The 16,816-nt window shown below is 43.1% G+C and overlaps 1 protein-coding gene across 1 annotated transcript in view; it reads right to left on the bottom strand.

The window, feature by feature from the left end:
• Positions 1-16,816, bottom strand: part of EDIL3 (EGF like repeats and discoidin domains 3) — a 534,632-nt gene that overhangs the window by 117,778 nt on the left and 400,038 nt on the right. The gene's annotated exons all lie outside the window — the stretch shown is intronic.

Here is a 16,816-nt window from a genome sequence, read left to right as displayed (position 1 = left end):
ACTGATAACACTAAACTGATGAGCGGTAACAGCTTTTAAAGCGTCGCCTAGGGCCAATTTTGGGTATTATCGTTTTTTGAGGTTTCGCGCGCGCACGCAATTTTAAGGCTTGACATGTTTGGTGTCTTTTTACTTGACGTGACCCCGTCTTTTATATTTTACCAAAATGTGATGTTTTATCATTTAATATAGGGGAAACTGTTTTTTAAAAAAACATTTCGGTAATTTTTCCTTAATATAGTAAAAAAATAAAAAAACCCAGTGGTGAATAAATACCACCAAAAGAAAGCTCTATCTGTCCCCAAAAAAGGGTATAAAATTCATTTCAGTACAGCGCTGCATGACGGAATAAATGTCAGTCAAAGTACCGCAGCGCTGAATACTGAAAAATGGCCTGGATGGGAAGGGGGTTTAACACTGCGGATGTCAACTGGTTAAACAACACTTTGGCTATATTGGGGGAAAGTCTACAACCCCTGAAAGATTTGTATTGCGGTATTTGACCACACTGATGAAATTTCTTCTCACTTCTTTTTCTGGTGACAACCAAAATAGAAAGTGAGAAGAAATATCCATTGGGGACATAGATTGCAAAAAAAAATACTTGAGATAAACTGGACTGTGGGTTTGATTGTGATGTGGTACTTCTATAAGCTTATTAGTTTCTACTTGTGTAACATGTAGAGAACAAATGCTAAAAGAAATAAGTGCTGGTGCTAAGTAAGTTATAACACAGCAGTGTCATACCATGCAGCTTTCTCTGATTCAACAGTCTTTTGAAACAAGCAAAAGCCTCTTGCACATATTGTTTCCACATCAAAACATGGCATATCATGTAACGTACAGCTATCTTATAACATGGTAGCTCTATCTGTGAACTAAGCAATCTCTCATAACATGGAATTTTTAGAAACAGATTTCCAGTGGGGTTACAGGTACAAATATTCTCGGTTTGGTTATAAAACAGGTTGCATCTATGGTTGTGGGTTGTTAATTGAGAGTGAGGATAATGAGTGATTACAAGCCTTCACAGGTCTATGTTCATTCATTGTATTGATAACATTTAAATCTGCGCTTATGGATAAATTCACCCTCACCTTGGGTTAAAAAGCTGCTACACAACCAACCTCTAGGTTCTGCAATATTAACAAATACAACTGTACAGCGCTTGGAAACCTCTAATTCCCCAAAAATAAATTAAATTAAGTAAATTGTAGGACAATCAACAATAACAGTAATAAATTGTGAAAAATTATATATATATTTAAATGCAAGCAAACAAAAAAACTCCTGTGTTCCGTGTAGCGTCAAACAGACCCGCCCCCAGGCCGTGTGTTAACGAGGGAAGTCCAAGGAAGGAGGACGCTAAGATCCATCTAACACTTAAGTGGGAATCGGCTGCCAGATCGCAGCCAAATGTATGCGGTGAGGGCATACTCATGAGGAGGTGATTGCGTGGCACGAGGAGATCACAAAGTATAATTGAGCACTATCTGGACACTTGCTTTTTTCACTTGCTGTTTGATCATCTATTTCCTTCATTGGGGATGTGGAATGAACTCATGAATAATTCATGCTGATGAAGCAGAGATCTGCTTTATCAGCTTCTCTAGCTGGAGAGTGACACTGAATACAGGAAGTGATGTAATCTACATCACTTCCTGCATTCAGGGACTGAGAGGAGATCAAACTGAACTGAACCGGTCCCGGCCGCATCGGGCACAGCACATCTCGGGACCGGCAACAGCAGTGACAGCTTCTGATACAAGCGATGGAGCGTCTATAGAGACGCTCCATCGCTTGACTGTAAAGCTCCCGGCCGGCCGTGTAATTACAACAGCCGGCCGGGAAGCTGCTCGTCGGGCTCCGCCGTCGTGGACGAGTGGATTTTTCAAGCCCTGCCCATAGTTCTCCTTTAAGTGTTTGAAAAAAGCGGGAAAGGGTCAGAACCTTTCTCAGGTTTTAAATCCTGTCCGGGTCCCCATATCAATTTTTTTCTGTTCTGTCAGACAGCTGAAAACTGAACAGGAAGTGAAGGGAAAACATCCTTATGGGGACACATACAGCTAAAAAATGACTCCAGAACAGGGGTTCTTAAAGCTGAACTCCGGCCTTTCCTTCAGTCTTGTACAGTTGTATCGGCTTCTTTTCTGGACTGAAATGGCTTCCTCTGATGTCACTGCACACTACAAGCTTCTCACAATGTGGATTAGAAGCTGAAGCAAGTCAGATATAGTCCGCCTCATTTCCTGGCTGTAGGAGGCTCAGCAGCACATGTAGGTGTTACCTAGGGCAGTCTGAGTGAAAATGCAGCCCACCTAGGAGCACCCACTACTGCGGACTAACACATATTTGCAGAGGGCTCTTGAGAGGAGTATTGAGGCAGGGTGCTGTGATTTTTTTGGGGGGGAAGCTATGTACAACCCCCTGCCAAACCTTCCCACCAGCCATAATCTCAATGGACAGAATGTATTCTGTTCTTATTGTAACTTCCTGTTGTCCCTTGTACAGCAGCACTCACATTGAAAGAGGAAGGGCCAGTTATTCATGGCATTATTGCTTATAAAAGGCACAAGAGTAAAATCCATTGCTCTTGGTAATGTAACTGAGATGACCAGATATGCCCCCTCCCATGCTCCTCAATATATGTCTGTGTGATGATGCTGAGGGTTGTGGCTGTTACAAAGCTCTGATAGCACAAGGCCCTGCAGTGCAAGGGCTGGAAGAGCATTTTTACTGCAATAAAGAGGTGCTTTTAAAGAACTACAGTAAAAAAAATATTAACCCTTGCACATCACGCCCTGTTTACTATTTAAACCAGGGGGCTGTCACTTCCAGCCGGGGGCTGGGGGCTGTGGGGGGATGCTCAATGGGGACAGTATGGAGTCCATATTGTTCCCATTGAGCATCCCCCCACATACTTTTTTTACTATAATTTACAGGGCTTTAAAAATAACTTGTCCCCTCGTTTTCACAATGTATTATTTATTTATTTTTGAATATTGATTGTCCTACAATTTACTTAATTTAATATTTTTGGGGGGAATTAGGGGTTTCTTAGTGCTGTACAGTTGTATTTGTTAATATGTTCATTCATTAATATGGAAATTGTCATTATATAAAGTATTATCACTGCAGGAAACAAACTGCAGTTTGCTATGTTTATATAACTGAATGAGGTAGCTTATTTGATAACTGAGAATAATGTTGATGGAAATCCATTGTATCAACAAATAGATTTTTATGCACGCTAAACTATACATTCATCTAGAAAGGAATTGTTCCAAAACAGAGGATTTTGAGAGCGAATCCCTTGAACTACAGAGTAGGTTTTTACAACCGGGATACTCCCATTCCTTGATTAGATGGACATACGGTATGATGAGTTAAAAGAATTGACAGATTAGAACTTTTAAAACATTCCAACAATAAAGAGAAAACCTATTTTCTCCACTCAATATAGTTGCCAGTATGAGCACATTAAAAAAATTAATAAAAGATACTTACCCATTTTGCATGAAGATGATGGTATGAAGAGTATATTACATGGAGGGATTCAATTTGACCCTGGGTAACATTCTGTCACCTAGTTTATGAAAACCTCATAATAGGGATGGATGCAACTGGCTACGCACAACGGGTATGTACAAATGCAATGCTTCCCGCTGTTCGAGCTGTGATCTGCTAGATGATCTTCTTACGGTAATATACTATGTCACTGGCACATCATAACAAATCAAACAATTGATCAATTGCCAATCCAGGTTTGTGATTTCCATGATCTACAAAACTACAAAAGGATTATGTGATAGCACTAGGGATCACTTGTCCAACATTAGGACTAAGAAAAGTACGAATGTTGCAAAGCACTTTTGTGAGACACATAACAGTAACATTGATTAGATGAGGATTCAGATTGAAACAGTACATACACCTTCCAGAGGGGGAGATAGGTTTTCCCTATTGTCTAAACGTGAAGGGTTTTGGATTTTTAATTTGAACACACGTATACCTGATGGCATGAACTTAGAATGGGATGTTACATATTTTTTATGAATAGTGCGTACCCATCAGGTGTATTTCTTGATCTCTGGAGGGTCTGTATATTAGTAAGTATGTGTACTCATCTACAACTTACTTGTTTGGATTTTTGGAGTTTATTTAATCTGGTTTTTCCCCATAGTTCTCCTTAGGGTAACGGGAGGACACAAACTAGCATCCTCCCGTTACCGTAAGCTCAGTATACTGCGAGCTACAGCTCGCGGTATACTGAGACGCCGCAGCCGGAGCGGATCCCGACATCGATGTCGAGATCCGCCCAGCTGCGTGAGTGACAGCTGGCTCTGCCTATCTAGAGGCAGAGCCAGCTGTACCCGCCCCCTCCCTCGTCCGTTCCGCCAGTCAGCGCTGGCAGATCGGAGCGGGGAGAGGGGAATCCAGCCCCTCCCCTGTCACGGCAGAGAGCCGTGATAGGATCGAGAGGTGAGCGAACGCCGGTATCTGTTCGCTCACCTCCCGATCTACTGAGCCGACCTGTGACAGTCTCATTTTCACAGGTCGGCTGGAACTATGAGGTGAGTGGAAATCACTCATCTCATAGTTTTCCTTTAATTGTCATGGGACTTTTTGCTAACTTATACTTTTAATGGTTTTGTTTAATAAAATGTGGTTTTTAATTCGCCCTCCTCCCCTTTTGGTCCCTTTCCCCCTTTTCCATCCTGCCTTATCCCATACTTCCTCCCCCCCTCCGAGCTTTTTACCCTTGCCCCCCCCCCCTCCCCATGGCATTGCCATGTGCGGACTAAGGATGGTGGATAGAGGGTGGTTGTTTATTTACATGCATTGATAGAGAAGGGGTTAACAAGAGACAGGGAGAGGAGGCTATTCATCAGTTACATATGTGATTAGGGGAAGTGGAACTATTTAAATGTTGTATTTGTAATCTCTCTTCATCTCTTTGAATAAGCCATTTGGTAATATATGTTAGAGTTGGAGGAGCCTGTGTGTTTACAGCATGTTTTGACTTCGTAAATAAACAGTATTCAGCTTGTGATATCAGTCGTTTGTGCGGCAATTGTTTCTGTTAGATTAAGTGCATTTCAGATATTCATACTGCTTAATGCCTATGAATGCATATCCTGGTCCACACAGATGCTGGGTTACATTAACACATTGATCAAGAAAGACCTTCCTAAAAATCTGCACTAAGCATTACTGACAAATAGTTAAGGTGGGGGAACCAACTGTAACTCAATCACTGTAGTATTGGCTTTGCTAATTCCTTGACTTACAGACCACTGTCTCATATCTCCCACCTCAACTTAAATAGTGCCTACAATGGAATCAATAGGAGAAAAAGGGTAAATAGCTATGTGAAGCTGATCTGCTTTTATAGTGCTCAAAGGCTGCATGCTACTTGAGTGTGCAGCCACTGTATGTAGAATTAAGAATGTAATATTGATCTATCTTGCCTCCCAGGGACGACGGGAGCGAGTTCAGCAAATTTGATTTTATAGCAAAAATACCGGTTTCAGTACTAGTATTTTGTGGAAACAAGCAAAAAAAACAAAATTTTTAAAGTATATCTCAAGGTTTCTGTATGTCAGTTAAAATAAGCCCCAAATTGAGTTACTATGTAATGCAAGAGCCTCGTAAAGCAAATGTCCCTGAATGATCCAGATGTGTACTCACCCGTTTCCCTTTGTCTATTCACAGCCTTGCATTCTGTGAAAAAACACAAGGATTTTTGTGAATAGACAAGGGGAGAATGGGGGTGGGTATACGACTGGAACCCTTTACCATAGTAGCTGAAGCTCTTCATACCAGCAGCGCTGTGAGCAGTGATTTGTATGAAAAGAAAAAAAGCTCAATGGTAGTTCTGGGTAGAAAAGAGTCAGGGGCCTGAGATTTCTAATAAAGTCATGTGATCACCATGTCAGTGCTGATGTGGGGATCACCTGGATTTGTTAAAAAAAACCAAAGTGTTAGGGTATGTATTAGGGTTACTGTTATGGTTAGATTTAGGGTTACTGTTATGGTTAGTATTAGGGTGCCTCTGTTCATCAATAAGAAACATTTGCCCAGCTAACAAGGGACAGATTTTTTGGCATGAGAACAGGTCAATCATAGTCTCAGGAGCCATTTGAAACTATTGCACCCTTAAAAACTACCAAAAACCAACTTAATTGCATGTCAGACATTTTATAACATTTCAACAACGCAAAAACTCCAGATTTTTGCTTATCCATACTATCAAACACTAATGTCACTTCCTAGATTGCCAAACAGATTTGTGGTATAGGACAATTGTAACTTCAGTACAGTTTTATTTAATTAATTTAATTAATCTCCTCCACCTCTCTGAGTACAGCTTGCCTATTAAAATACTAACCTTCCTCTCAGTATTTTACCAGGCAGGCTGCACTCAAGGAGATGGGGGTATTGATTAAAAGATAACTATACTAAAAGGTTAAGTTGTCCTTTTAATGCATGAATGCATCTATCTATCTATCTATCTATCTATCTATCTATCTATCTATCTATCTTGTCATCCAGTGCCCCATCTAACTGCTTGCTATAGCATGAAAACTTCTCCTAAAAGAATGGTTCTGTGACAGCCCCACAGAAAATCATAATTCACTCTTATGTCCTCTTAAGCCTATAAATACAGGATTGAAAATTAAGTGCACAAAACCAACACACAGAAAGCAATGCAGGTACTTGTGCATTAGTATAAAACATCAGAGCTGACTTGGAGGTGAAGTGTCATGACCTTGAAAATAAAAACAAAGCAGAAATCCAATTAACTCAGCAAGACCATTGCAGATAACTTGAGTGACTTTGGAATTGGGTGTCAGGAATGAAAGACAACAAAGAGCTAATTCACCAAAGTGCCTTTATTAAACCTTTCTGTTCACTTCACAAATCCTGGTCTACCTGAAACAGGAAGATTAATGTGGAATATTTTCAATTCCGAATCATTGTTTTTGTGCCAGTGGAAGGGCAAAAATCATTTAACGCAAATTGTTTTGCTGTGTCACACTTGAACTCAATGACCACCACTTATATAGTAAGAGAAGCCATCTAAAACGCTACCTGAAAATGGATTTGCTGCCTGCTCTGGAAAAAAAAAAATACAAATGTGGAAAATGAAATTGCTTTACTGTTTTAGAAGCAGTATGTCTATGATACTCCATGACGAAAAGGTCAAACTACAGGTATTGTTTGCGAAACTTTGCTGGAAGTGTCAATGAGTTAGGTCATGTATCCATTTGTTTTGGCCGTAGCGCATTGAATAATAATAGTTTAGAATCTTGAGCATGCAAGAAACCAGCTGCTAAAAAAAGAACTCCAAAAGGGGATAGTGAGAGAGATTGGATTGGAATATACAAATATATGAAAATTAAGTGCCTCATTTTCTATGTTGCAACAACCCTTTGAGTTAAAATGCCAATACCGGGGCGCATGTGCGGTGTGCTCGATGGCTGACGTGCCTTAGAGCCGCTCCGTACCTCACCGGCATCTCAGGGGACAGCAGCACCGGCACAAAGAGCCATCCGAACGACAGCACACAGCACCCGCTCAGGTACAGTCCCAGCCACACAGCCATGGCCCCCACAGGCACCAAATCTAACAAGAAGAGCAGAAATCCTAAAGATAACATGTCGGCTTCTGCAGCCAAGATGGCGCCGACTCCCACATGCTCTCACACATCACTGAGATCCTCCCCCCCTCATTTTCCACACTCAGAGGGAGATAATACAGACAGCAGGGCCAGCTCTCCTTCCCCTACCAGAGAGAGATCTGGGCATAAGGAACTCCTACAGAAAATTGATCACATGTTACAGAGGGCTTTGCACAGCACATCTAAACAGATTACTGAAAAGCTGACAAAGGAGATTCGTGACCTTGGCCACAGAACAGCCGAGCTCGAATCCAGGATGGATGATGCTGCTGTAACATTTAACACACATGATTGTGAGTTAGACAACATCAAAGATGAAAACCTACAACTCATGTCTAAACTGGAAGATCTAGAAAACCGATCCCGCCGCTCGAATCTACGGATTCGTGGTATTCCTGAATCAGCGACAGATCTCCAGGCTTTCACCACGGCCCTGCTCCAAGAATTAGTGCCTTCTATACCACATGACAGGCTGGAGTTCCAACGCATCCACTGGGCCCTCACATGCCGTGCTAAAGACGGCCCACCAAGGGACATTATCATTAAATTCCTTTATTACCGCACCAAAGAATCAATTTTAGATTTAGATCGATTTCTAAGAGCGCCAGAGTACTCGAGACAAATTACAAACTACTCCTCCGTTGGTATATTACCCCCTCCCAGGCTCAGCACTTTGTGTTGGAATGCAAGGGCACTTGCTTCCGTGGTTGCCCTGCCAGTGGCACATTTATGCATATATGGTGGTCATGTTCCGTCCTCCAGCCGTTCTGGTCAAAAAATGTTTAAATGATTTCAACTCTTATGGGCACTCCTGTCCCCCCTTCACCGCAAACAGCATTACTTAACACCAAACCCATGCACATCCCATTTTCTAAATTCAAATTAATGCTCCATGTCCTTTCAGCCACCAAACTCACTATTGCCAGCTCCTGGCTTACCAACAAAGTCTCCTTTCAGGCCACTAAAAACACAATCCACTGGATCTGCTCCCACAAGAAACTTTCCGCACGCGTAGATGATCAAATGCTGAAGTTTGAGAAGTTATGGGAGCCCTGGATAAGACACTTTCTGCCACCAACCTTTGACACACGCTTACTCACCTTATGATCTCTCCCCTCCCTAACTACATGGCCGACTCGCGGGTGTACTGGACCGAGCGTCAAACCTCCCTAGTCCCCCCCCCTCACCCACTTTATCCTCCCCCCTCACTGTTACGCTTCTCCTCTGATCTTCTCCTCTCCTGGTCTGCTCTGAGCGCAATGGTGGGATCCCCACCAAAACCGTTTCCCCACCTTCTATTGCTCGTGCTACATTAAAAAGTGAGTATACAGAAAATAAGCTTACTTTAGTGTTGGTGCTAAGGTTAGGGATTAATGTTAGGATCAGGGATTAGTTTACATTTTAGGATAAAAATTAAGGATGGGGGAAAATTGTAAGTGCTAAGAGCTTATTTTAGGTGCTAGGTTAAGTGTTTCGATGAAGAATATGTTAGGTCAAATTAACTGTTAGAGTTTAGAGTTAACCTGAGCTGAAAAAGTAAAGATTTGCTATCTGTGCCTAGGCACTCCTGTTTTGTAGTGTCACAGCTGTATATCTGAAGTGTGAGCTCATCAAAGGCATATCCCTTCCACTTCTGCCTCTGCTAATCCCAGTTAATTTGGGATAAGATTTCATTATATCACTACTGTTCATTGCTCTTCCAAGGGCCTGCTGGGGTGGAAGCTGTATTCAGGGAACTGCAGTGCAAGAATCTCCCTGCCCATGCCACATTCATTCTGTATATTTTATTTGTTTCTGCTTATCTCCTGCTTCTTCTTTATTAGTTCACTATTCGTCAGCTCTTCAGATCTCATCTGACATGAGGAAGCAAAGCCTTGCTCCTCTACTAGCTGGCTACCTCTGCACACAGAAGCACAATGTGAAACAAGGCATGGTAAGTCAGTAATGGCAAAACAGTCAGGTGCAGGGAGTCTGAAGGAAATACTTGTGACCAGTCATTTGACCTTCTCTTGCCTTTTTCCAAGCACAGCTGCCCCAGTACAGGTCCACTTTAAGGGTTAAAGTAGGAGGAATTAAGTGTTAAGTGCTTCATTAAAGGTTAAGTATTAGGGTTATGGTGAGTGTTAAAGCCAGGTTGAATGTTAGGTGTTTAGGCACAGGTTAAGGGTTAAATGTTGGGGGTTTAAAGGTGAAAACATTATACTAGAGTTAGGTTAAGTGTTAAGGCTTGATGCAGTAAAGAGCTAAGTTTTAAGAGATAATTTATTGTGAGGGACACTATGTAGCAGGGGTTTACATGTTCTCAGTACCTAGAGCTCCACACCAAAAATTACCAGCACTGAGCTATTAGCGGCAATAAATAATGTGGTGGCAAAGGGCATATCAAGTGCATGTTTCAGATATTTTTATATGATATGAGGAGAAGACAACCAAATAGCTACTGTGTGCAAAACCGGTCTCTAAGATAGCTACATGTTGCAATTTGATTGCAAGTTTTTTGTACAATCGCTGTTGGGTTTATTAACAGATATAAATTGCAAGAGCCTACATAAACTATCCATTCAAATTATAGTAATTGAGATTGTAGAATCAGAATGTACTGTGTGTGGTCAGCTTTAAGGAGTTTTAACATCTTTGGTATTTACTAAGCAATTAACAGGTAATTCTTCTTTAAATCTACCTTCGATTTACATATACTTAAGAAACGTATTATGCATGCTCCTAAAAACTAGCCTCTAAGAAACACTGGCACTGCATTTTTTTCAGATTAGATACTAACCTGGCCTTCTAATAATCTTTGCATCAAAAACCTATTGCAACTTATTTTATCCAACTTGGGCAATCTTTTAGAATTACAATTAGAATTATTCTTAAGAGAATATGCAACTACAGGTGATATCAAATCTCTGTGATCAGGCTAGCTGGTGGTTTTATATTTAAACGAAAAGTGTATTTCTAGTGATCCTATATTTTAAATTATTGTAGTATATACCTTAATGTTGTTTTTTTATCTCACTTTCACGTTTTTATATGCTTTCCCTTGTATATCTTTGCAGTTTTACTGAATATAGAAATGTTTAAATCAAGCACCACAGGGAGTTCTGTATTTGATCTAGCCTAATCCAAACAACCTACTCACAGTCTAGATAAGATATCATGTTATATTTTAAATGATTTAGCCCGACACAAAGACTTGAATTGTGACAAGGGGCAGTAAGTAAAATGTTATAACACTGCAAATTATGAAGTAGAACCCACATATGTAATAGGGAAATATGAGTGCCCCCCATAATTACATATATAATTAAACCATGCATAGAATATTAAAATAGAACAGTGGCCTTAAAAAAATATATGCACTGCAGCACTTAATTATGAGTACATCTGCACTTGCAGTTTTCTGTTAGTCCCCCTGCAAAGGGTAGGCCTGCTGATACAGCTTTATGTCATTGTATGGCAACAGTGCTGCACTGCTCCTGAATTCAGAGCAGAATTGTCGCTATCATGTAGCCTGTGCCTGCTTGCACCACAGCGCAATGAAAAATGTAGCAGTGGGTGAGGATATCAAAGTTGTCACTGGTGATTCTGTAGTCTGTGAGCACCTGGTCACACCTTGTCCTGCCCACTGCTTTCTGGATTGACAGCACTGCCTCTGTTGCTGAAACCTTCCCAATGTAAGCTGCAGTGTCTGAAATAGGCATATAAGGCAGCATGTAAGACACAAATAAGAGGATTTGATTTAGTCAGGGAAGGCAAGGGGCATTTTTATGAGGCTTATGCATCACAAAGTAACTGTATTTAGTACTTGTTATCATACAGGAAACCTTAGTTGGACTTTTACTTCAAGCATCAAGTGGATCTCTTGTTATAAAAGCAAATCATGTTCACATGTAAAATAACAAAATGCTGAAATGCCTCTAAATCAAAATGTGCAATCAGAAGCTGTGCTCTGAGCAGATAATGTATATCTACAATGGTGTTAGAATTAAAATTAGGGTCAAAATATAATTTCAAACTAAACTTCCAGAATTTTAATCAATTGTTGTAAAAACTACCAGAGTAGGGGGGGCACATGTGCGAAGCTGCCGATGGAGGTAGCCTTCTAGGACAGCTCCGCAGCTCACCCAGGCAAACACCGGCATAGCACGGAGCATCCCGCTCCCCAATCTCCTCACTTACCTTACCGGCTATCGGACACCCTGCAGCAGTGAACAATGTCAGTCACGGGCACCCGCAACCCCCAGAAGGGTAAGCAACAACCCATTGATGAGGCGATGGCCCGGGCCTCTGCTAAGATGGCGCCGCAAGCACGCGATCACGTGACTCAGGCCCGCAGAGCCTCGGTCTCCAGTAGCGAGATGGAGGAGGGAGATCTAGACACACATGAGCGGGAACGTCCCCGGAGCCGCTCACAAACCGCACTCCTGCAGCGATTTGATGTCATGCTGCAAAAAGCGCTCCAGCCCACCTCCAAGCAAATTACAGATAGGCTGCTAAAGGAAATTCGGGACATAGTGCACCGCACAGCAGCACTAGAAGACCAGTGTGACACCATTAAGGCTGATCTATCCTCTGTCACTGACGGTATTGACACTCTCTGTGAGGAAAACTCACAGCTCCTGTCCAAATTGGAGGACATGGAGAATAGATCCCGCAGGTCTAACCTCCGCATCCGGGGGCTCCCGGAGCATATTGTTGACCTATTCTCCACAACCACGGCACTCTTTCAGGAGTTGGCCCCCGACATCCCAATAGAACGATTGGAAATCGAAAGAACCCACCGGGCGCTGAACCGCATAAGACAAGATGGACCCCCCCGTGATATCTTGGTGAAGCTTCACTTCTATCGCACCAAAGAGGCCCTTGTAGCAGCGGCCAGGGCCAAGTCGTTGCTAGGCCCACTAATCTTCCAGGGCCATGAGTACCAACTCTTCACTGACCTGGCCCCCACAACCATTGCTAAACGGCGTTCCCTTCGCCCCCTTGCCTTGAAGTTCTCACCAAACACTGCATCAAATATAAGTGGGGATTCCCCTTCCGGCTGCTCTTCTCGCACGGGGGCAGACAACACTTCTGCGTCACCCTGGAAGAGACCCAAGCAAAACTAGCCAACCTAGGCCTTATGGACCCCCAAGCTGCACCCACTGACCTGAGACACTCGTCTGCCTCCTCCACTAAGAGGTCCCATAGCGACTCCGACCAAAATCACTCTGGAGAATCCCGAGGCCCTGCTGTGAAAATGACCACCAAAAACTCTGCTCCACGCTGAATGGCAGCCGACCAAAGCCATGCTCCACGCTTATTTGAAACCCTGACTGAGGAGAACTTCCACAGTCCAATACCGTCTCTAACTGGGCCTTTGATGCGGACGGCGCTGACCTTGGCCCCACCATACCATCCTCCGGACTTTCCTGCTGATGTCAAGCTCCTGGCCTTCACAGACACCCTTGGCGACCGACGGGAGGATATCGATAGCAAAACTTTCCCAGACCACGAAGCCTTGAGTGGACCTGGTCTATCCCACATACCGCCTTTTCTATATACTATATCCTTTTATTAGTCCTTAGGTCACGTTTTGTAGTCATTAATCTTCACTCTGTACATGCGGACCACTTAATGCAACAGCACTTACTCCCAGTTCCATAGCACCCACTACGCAGCTTTGCACTTGTCCCAGACTTAAGGCTGCAGACCGGACGCCAAGTATTTCCCCTACCTCACTGCACTTCACTAGGAAGTACTCTTGTAACATCCCCAGCCATTGTGGGTCCCTCTGGGTACACTAACCTCCAGGCGTAACGGCTCTGCCGCTCTCTCCCCCTAGATTGAACCTGGCTCGTCTGGGACAGTGCTGTTTACGATAGCTGTGCAATATATTGTCCCCTCATCCCTTAGACCTCCTAAGTCCTCGCATCCAGGCTGTGTCTGCAAGTGAACTATTAGTTAAAAGTTAATGCTGTTCGGTTACCAGGTTAATATGCATAGTTTGAGGAGAATGTTGTTTTTCTGAATTTTGCCTGGGTGAGCATGTCACTGTGCTCCCCATCTCTTGGACTCCTTGGGTAGTTTGTGCCCCTTCGGACCTGACTGCCCAATGAGCCAGGATAGTAGTGGATATATTCCACCTCAGGTTCTAGTATTTGTTTTCATGTTTCATGTTTATTGTCCTCTGTCCTCCCTACCCTTGTGTTTCCTCCCTTCCTCCCCTTTCTCTTTACCTCGAGCTACTCTCCAGCTTACTAGTTCGGACTGCTCGTCGGTGTGGCAGAAGCAATTGATTAATCCAAGCAAGTTTGGGTTGGGTAAGTACCACCAGCACGTTTGTTGTGAGACCCCCCATGCCTCTTAAATTGTTGAGCCTGAATGTGCAGGGCCTAAATTCCCCCAATAAACGGACCAGAGCCTTCAGATTTTTTAGATCTATCCACGCCAATGTCATCTTCCTCCAAGAAACCCACTTCTCAAGATCCTCCTGCCCTAAATACTTCTCTTCCCAATTCCCCACGATTTATATGGCTAATGACTCATGCAAACGGAAAGGGGTCCTAATAGGCTTCCGCAGGTCAGTCAACTTTGAATGTCACTCAGAGAACCGCGATCCCCTGGGTCGCTACCTGATCCTGACTGGCCTCCTAGACGATAGCGAAATTACATTGGTCACCTACTATGCCCCCAATGTGGATCAACTTGCCTTCTTCATAGACGGAAGAACCCTGGGCCAGGACTCCCTCACCGCTCTGATCTGTATGATCCCCAAGCCAGCCTCGGATCATACTAACCCTTCCAACTACAGACCAATCTCTCTGCTCAATGTGGACATTAAGTTGTTAGCTAAGGTCCTGGCCAACCGCCTTAACAAGGTGATAGGCCAGATAATTTCGAATGACCAAGTAGGCTTTATCCCCACTAGACAGGTTAGTGACAATATTTGGAGAATCACTCTCCTGTCCCATACAGCAAGCACCAAGAAAATCCCTTCCATGCTTCTCTCCCTCGATATTCGGAAGGCGTTTGATAGTGTATCCTGGCCCTACCTGTTTCATACTTTGCGGCGCTGGGGCTTTGGACACTTCTTTCTAACTTGGGTCTCCTCTCTGTATAACAACCCCACCGCCCGCATTAAATACTCTGGCTTCACCTCTCAACCCTTTTCGATCCTTAGAGGCACCAGGCAGGGCTGCCCACTCTCGCCCCTCCTCTTCGCCCTAGCAATAGAACCTCTGGCGCAAAAACTGCGTAAATCCCCGGATGTTACTGGCATTGACTATGAGGGTGTGTCTCATAAGATCTGTTTGTTTGCGGATGACGCCTTGCTCTTTATAACAAATCCAGCTATTACCCTACCCAATCTGACGGCTATATTGGCAGATTTTGAAGAGGTCTCAGGTCTAGGCATTAATCATTCTAAGTCCAAGGCCCTTAATATCTCACTACCCCTGCCACTAGTTGAATCCCTGCGTACTACCTACCCCTACACCTGGCACGCTGCCCACCTTCGTTACTTGGGTATTAATCTGACAAATTCATATCATGCTTTATATACTTCGAACTACCCCGAGATGGTGGCCAAGCTGTCGCGCATGCTGAAAGCATGGTCCAGTTACCAACTCTCCTGGCTAGGTAGGGTGGCCGCAGTCAAAATGACGCTATTACCAAAGATTCTCTATTTATTTAGAGTCCTGCCTGTCGCAATCCCTAGTCCTACTCTGAAGAAGCTGCAATCGCAAATATTCGCCTTTATATGGGGGGACAAGAAACCTAGAGTTCCCAGACGCACGCTCTATCTCCCAAAACTTCAGGGGGGTTTAGCAGTTCCACACTTACACAAGTATTACCTGGCAGCGCAAGTTGGACAACTAGCGAAATATAACTTGGTCTTCGAGACCCCGGCCTGGGTGACCTTGGAGACAATGCTGGTGAGCTCCACCTCGGCTGCTAACCTTCTGTGGCTAACCCCGAAACAGAGACCATCTATATCTAACCCGATTACGTCCCATTCTCTAAGACTTTGGGACTCAATTAAAACTTCTCATGGCCTTCTCTCCCCTACCTTACCTCTTATGTCTTTTCTGGCAAATCCCCTCTTCACCCCTGCCTTACACCATCCGCTAAGATTTTCCGCGTGGTCGGAACGTAACCTTACCACTCTTTGGCAACTACGAACCGACAAAGGCATTAAATCCTTCCCGTACCTTCAAGAGCATACCCAACTCCCTAGTAAGGAAATCTTCAGGTACCTTCAGATCAGGCATTTCGTTACCACTTTCACACCACAGCAAACTAATAACATACGGCTCTCTCAGTTTGAGAGGGTTTGCCACGACAACCCACACACCCCGGGACTGAGGGTGTCCATAACACTATGGTACAACTTTAAGGCATCCTTAAACCTTTAATTTAAAGAATTTGTATATTGTCCCCCTCAAACTCTTTTAAAAGCCTATCCATTGTTTTCTTCATTATTTTGTATAGCAGCCCTCATAAGGACAACAAGTATATATCAGCCCTCATAAGGACAACTAAATCATATTTTGGTGCATTTGCTCATCACTAATCTATAGCCATGATGGAACCATTTATGATTAGCCTTAATAAGGAGATTTCTCTTTTGACCTGAATGGTTGATGAAATAGTTGAGGCAAGGCTTTCATATTAACATATCCAAATAACCAAACATAGGCAAATCTTTATTTTAAATTGCTATTACATGTCTCATTTGATTTTTGAACAAAAATAAGTATTGAAGTGACACTAAATTCAGAAGTTAAATCTTAAAAATGCAGTTAAGTACCTTAACTATTAACAAAAATGTATCTTAATTGTGTATACTCGGCTGTAGATCCTCAAATCATCTCTGAATTTGTGCTGACACTGTCCTTTCTTCTGAAAGAGTGGCTACTTTTGTTCCCCATGGTCCCTGTGTGTGTTGTAAAGTAGCCACTGCTCCAAGCTCACTCACAAGATGGACTACAGTCTTATGTTTAGTTTACTAATTTGTATTAAAGTTATAGTCTATCACGGGAGCGAGCTTGGAGTGGAGGCTACTTTACAACACACAAACTATGCTACAAGTTAAGACACTTGAATGCATTTTTAAGATTTTACTCCTGAGTTTAGTGTCACTTTAAGAGG

The sequence above is a fragment of the Nanorana parkeri genome, unplaced genomic scaffold (genome assembly GCF_000935625.1).
Source record: "Nanorana parkeri isolate BGI_ZX_2015 unplaced genomic scaffold, ASM93562v1 scaffold728, whole genome shotgun sequence".
Classification (NCBI taxonomy): Eukaryota; Metazoa; Chordata; class Amphibia; order Anura; family Dicroglossidae; genus Nanorana; species Nanorana parkeri.
Note: the sequence above shows the minus strand (reverse complement) of the source record. Positions and strands in the feature narration are given on the sequence as shown.